Consider the following 5,848-nt stretch of genomic DNA (forward strand, 5'->3'; position numbering starts at 1 on the left):
TTCCGTAGAGAAAATGCTCGGGGGAGAGTCATTGGCTGGGAGGAGAGGCTTCCCATACAAATTTCGCAGACAACTTTCGAATTTTATGCTCATAAGTCAATCAAATAAGTAATATAATTTTTTTTTTTTAAGAAATGATGATATGGATTATAGAAAAATGGAGATTCCAATATATGGATCGTAGAAAATTGCAAACAGTAATAGAATAATTGAAGATAGAAAATTATTTACTTACCATAATCGAATAATTCAGATGCTCAATACAGAAACAGCATGGAATTGCGTCACAGGAACCACAGTAAATATACAACAGTAAATATACAGTAATGCCGTAAGGCTAGCAGATAACGAAGCGATATATGAGCATTCTTTTCCTGTTTAATCTAGCTAAAACACGCATTTAAGAGATTCTGCTTAAACAAAGCATGAAAGAGACAACTACAAACACTTTAATTAATGATATAGCAGATGCATCAAATAGAAACTAAAGATACTAACGAACATTCCAGAACAACTGTATTGTAGCCGTAAACCCATACATAGATGGTTACTGAAAATTGTTTTAGATACATTTTAACTGAATAAGTAAATCTTATCCTCAACATTTTACAGTAGGAGGGCGCGACGGCCTATATACATCCAAAAGGAGGTAAAATCCAAGAAAAGGGGAAAACCCTCGAGACATTTCTACTCTGATAATTGACGGGAATGGCATTTAACAATTCATACAGTCTTTCAGATAAAAATACAAGAACTGAGTAAGTTCCGGCAGAAACCCTCTGCCAAACAAATCCTCCGCATGCATCTAAACCATAATAGTCAAACTGAGTGAGCCGAGGGTGAGTATCTTCCAAACTGTAGACAGCCATGTAGGGTATGAGTTCGCATGACCTCAGGAGGTGCGGAGCTGAACTCGAAAGGACCCTGGTAATTGCAGCACATTACCTGCATTATCATATGTATCGATATTAGAGGCATGTGGTCTGTTAAAAACAAATAAAAACCAGAGCACCCAAGATTAGCAACCTCACCTGAGCACTGAAGGTTCCATCCGGGGGCAGTCCGCCTACACGGCATAAGAAACATCACCTGGTTATAATTATCATGCAAAAACACCATGAACTGTAAAAAGATGGCCGAAGGTTGTAAGCTCACCTTCCTGTAATTGGCATCGAAACCCGCTATCCTTGGTTGAACCAGAGAAACGTCGTGATACCCCTGGACTTTGAGGGCCACCTGATAAGTCATTATAAACCATGAATCATTAAAAACAAGTAATATAAGAATCTGTTATGTAAAAGGCTGCATAAAAAGGGTAAATGTTCCAATACCTCTCTGAGAAGGATGGCCAGCCAACACCATAGCTCACGATGAATGAGTTGCAACATCAACTGATTACCCGTTGGACGAATTTGTTGCAGAGCGGCCGAGCCATCAGCCTTCCGAATGAAAATGACCTTTCATCTGGCCGGAGGCGGTGGGCGGTGGGCTGGGTAGTTGGAAAAACCCTAAATGCTCTCCACCATTGGATTACCCATACAGATCGACGGACGAAAGCAATAACAGTTGTCGTGATCATGCCGAATGAAAATGACCTTCCATCTGGCCGGAGGCGGTGGGCGGTGGGCTGAGTAGTTGGAAAAACCCTAAACCCTCTCCACCGTTGGATTCCCCATACAGATCGACGGACGAAGCAATAACAGTTGTCGCGATCATGCTTCAACGATGGACGAAGGCATGCCAGAGAACAACCCAGGATCGCACTGTGTGGATGGACATACCCTGTGCCTTTACTCCGGAGCAGGGTGACGAGCCTAATGCCTCGAGGGAGGGAGGCCATGTGACTCTTTAATATATGACCGGAACCATAACACAGGCTGTGCGAAATTTAATAAACCATGCAATCAATCAATGTGCCATTGAAACCCTAGTCTACCACCTTGGGTATTAATTAGTGAATGTATTAAATCATAGGTTTATGCCTGTTAATTTTTTATTATATATTATGTTCTGTGTAATGCATTATGGTGTTACATTAGGTTAACACTGGATAATATGAAACCAATATCTCATTTTTATACTTATAATTTTTAATTATACACATGGTTCAAGAATTATTTTGTAATTAGGAATTTTTCTCTAAATATAAAATGTGTTATAATTTAAAGCTAAATTTTATACTAGTAATGTTAGCAAAATAAAAATAAAACTAAGTTTAACAGTGCTAGCGAAGAGAAAGATATCTAAAAAGTTGTATAACAAATACATTTCATATTATCTACTTATTTTTATTTATAAATAAATATCATAATAGATAATTTACCAAAAAAAATTAAAATAAAAAACATAAGCAAATTTTTAAACCATATCAAATTCAAAATTAATAAATAAAATATTTTTCTTAATTTTTTTTTTACATCATTTAAATTAAATTACCACATTAACATTTAATTTTAAACTATATTAATAAAAATAATAAAATTAGATCAATAATAATCGTTTCTCACCTCCTCAAAATATTTTATTAAATAATATAAAAAATAAAATGCATGGTTTAAATTAAATACATCTTAATATACATTAAAAAAAAAAATCTCATTTCAAGTTTACATAGAATATTAATAAAACAAACAAACATATACACATATATATAAAATCGAAGAACATTAACAATATTTATAGGGTATTTATATCACTCTAAAGTAAAATAGATAGATATATATATAAATGGAGGTAAATAGAAATTTATAATAAGATTAAATGATTTTTTAAATTTCTATATTATACAAAATTTTATTATTAAAATAATAATAATAAATGTTATATTTTATTTATGGTAAAATATAATTAAATAAAAATTTATAATAATATCAATTTTTGTACCATACTTTATAAGTTTAATATTTCAAATAACAAATTAATTTTTAAGTCAAATGAAATGTGATTTATTGGATGCACATGTTTTTTTACTAGTTACTCAAAGAAACAAAAGGAAAAAAACGGCAAAGATATATATATTAAGGAGAACACTTCACATTTTAATAATTCGTATTCTAACCCACGTCAAATCTGCTACCTAAAGACGATTATTAGTGATAATCCTGCTTTACATTGATTGTTAAGTTTGTTTTTCTTTCGCGCACATGTTCAACACAATGAAAGTGGAAAAGAAATTAAAATATTTTTTATATAAATGGAGATTTTAACAACGTAATGATAATATTGGTATAATCTCACGTCCGTTGAAAAAAATTATAATAAACTTTTTTTTAAAGACAAACATTATTAAATTTGATAAATCGAAACCATTTTTTCAAACATATGTGACGCGTAATAATGTGTAACGTCAAATTATACCATCTATTCTCGAAAATCACATATTGTTGTAACGGCATCCAGCCTACCATGCAGGTGTTGTCGTTGTCATCCTCCTTGGCTGAGAAATTGCAGTTACAAGTACTGATACAATTGATTGGTAAACAAAAAGAAAGCCAGCAAAGGCAATTTACACTATGTCGTACCCTGCTTGAATCCACTTTTGTTTTTCAATCGAGCTCTTCAGCTATGCCGTGGCATTTGTGTATTTACGTACTCTAATCTTATCTGCAATGTTCCTTTGGTCCTCTATGTCACGGGAAGGGGTTGCTTCTCCTCTTGGCTTCATCTCTCTTCGGATTTAGCGTTATACGTCTAACTTGGTTTTTGATTATCTGTATAAAACTCTTGGAGTTTAAGGGAATGGATATATGGTATGGAGCCGTTATCTAGGTTTTTTTTCTTTGGTATTTGGGCCTCCATATTCAGCATTTTCGACATCTATCAATCTATTTGCATGGCTATATGCAATTTGTCGTTATTTTTAATAATATTTAAATTTATTAAATCGGTGGTAGATTGGGCAACAAATATTTGAGTAAATATTTTTATTATAATTATTAAAATAAAAATAAATAAATTTTTATAATAATTTGAAAAAAATAATAATATTTTTTAATAATATTTTGTGATGGGGTATGTATTAAGGCAATTGAGGGAATTGGGGGCTATGTCAGAAACTTTATGGAGGAGATTTCATTAAATGGAGGGGGTGGTGTGGCTAACCCTAACTATGGAGACACATGTGAGTATATTGCATTACATTAACCATGTTAAGCGACAGTCGAATGAGGTGTGGTAGGTCAGCCTGAGAGCCATTATTTTGAGGAAAAAGCTTGCAGCCACAGGGAATGTCGCCTAACCTTTCTTTCGAGTGAAATTTGGGTTAGCTGGAGGCGATCGTTTAAATAGGATATGATAATATAACCTTGTGGCATCCCAGGAAGCAACTCTCAAGGGAAAGGTTACGATAGTGAAGTTCTCTCGAAGTCATGTAAAGGAAAATTTGGTGTGGTTCTATGAGGCTCTAGGCTACAGATGTCTTTTAGGTGTTCATACCATCCTTTCGCTGTAGACTACCATGTTTTGGTTTCTTTAGAGTTAATTGGTATCCAAAGACCCTTGCTAGCCATCTCCCTTGGACGTATTGAGGCCACGTCATCTTGGGTAATTCTAAAGCCTTCATGTATTTCTAATATATTTTTTCATATTGTTCTTGGCTATGGGCATTGGCTTTTGATATTGGTTCCTTCTATGGGATTCGTTGTTATCTCACTAATGTAGTTGTGTTGGTAGGACTATATCACTAAGTTGTAGGTGTTATCATTTCATTGTTTCCTGGCAATGCATGGATGAGTGTTGTTTTATTTTCTATTGTTGCCTTGTCCATCTCTGGTGTTGGGTCTAGGTCCTTCTGTGTTTCATAGCCTTGGTCTGATTGATGACTGTAAATTTTCCTTACCTTTGATTTCAACTTCTTGTTCTTGGTCAATTTTTTGTTAATATTAGAACGATACACTGAGTTGACTACATGCAAGATTAATGCATGAGAAGTAGGTGGGGGAAGGTTGCAGCCCATAGGCCCAAAACTGAGCCTAACAATCGTACTAGGAGGTTGCTAAGGCCTTACATTTTTCTATCCCCTACGAAACCCATAATGAAATTCAATAATTGGAAACCCTGATAGCTAGTGATAACGACTTATTGTCAAATTCAAACATAATGGATGAAATTGGGCAATGGGTTCCTAACCCACCCTCGTCATACCAGGGTAAGGAAAAGCAGTACTTTAATGACTTTTTACTATATTGGCAACTAATAACCTTGCCAAGAAGGGTCCTTGCTAAGAAGCAAAAAAAAAATATAAAGTGTTTGCAAGTATTGAAGATGTCAAACGTTTCCACAGAAATCAACGGTCTGCTTTGAGAGAATGGATGCTCAGCTTGCTTGGGCACTACATTCCATGCATTATTACTACATCACCTTTTCCAAGATCTAGTGTCAAGGATACAACACATATCACCTCTTGTGATTTATAGCTTTTGAAGTGTTTGTTGGAAGTTTTTTGTTTTGGGATTATGAATTAGATACTTTAATTATGCTTCATTTATTAACACATTTGAAGTTTTCGACAAATTATTCTATATGTAGGTGGTGGTCACAAATATATGGTTGGTTAAGACCATATGCCAAAAAATATACTTAAGATGGTTAGATGATTGATGCAGTTGGCAATATGATTTTGTATAACAATACAATATTAACTTGAAAAAAAATATTAATAACATACCTATGTCTAATTTATTTTACTTAATTTTATTTTTTATAAACTAAAAAATTTCAAAATTATATTTATTTTAAATTTAAAGAAATAAAATCAAAATCCAAGATATTATGGATGATTAATTATATAAATGCATGTGTATTTAACAAATAAATATACATATACATTGACGTTTTTAATAAATTTTGA

At 33.4% G+C, this 5,848-nt stretch overlaps 1 long non-coding RNA gene across 1 annotated transcript; it reads right to left on the minus strand.

Annotated features, from left to right (window-relative positions):
• Positions 1-661: 661 nt before the first annotated feature.
• On the minus strand, positions 662-1,499 carry LOC149193247 (uncharacterized). The gene is made up of 4 exons (XR_016254931.1): positions 1,332-1,499; positions 1,156-1,236; positions 1,032-1,066; positions 662-945 (listed from the first exon to the last, which is right to left on the minus strand). It is a non-coding gene; the product is annotated as an uncharacterized LOC149193247 (long non-coding RNA).
• Between the last annotated feature and the right edge of the window lie 4,349 nt (positions 1,500-5,848).

The sequence above is a fragment of the Pinus tabuliformis genome, chromosome 2_2, assembly GCF_031772625.1.
Source record: "Pinus tabuliformis cultivar Carrire ecotype Pingquan chromosome 2_2, CPIR1, whole genome shotgun sequence".
Taxonomy (NCBI): Eukaryota; Viridiplantae; Streptophyta; class Pinopsida; order Pinales; family Pinaceae; genus Pinus; species Pinus tabuliformis.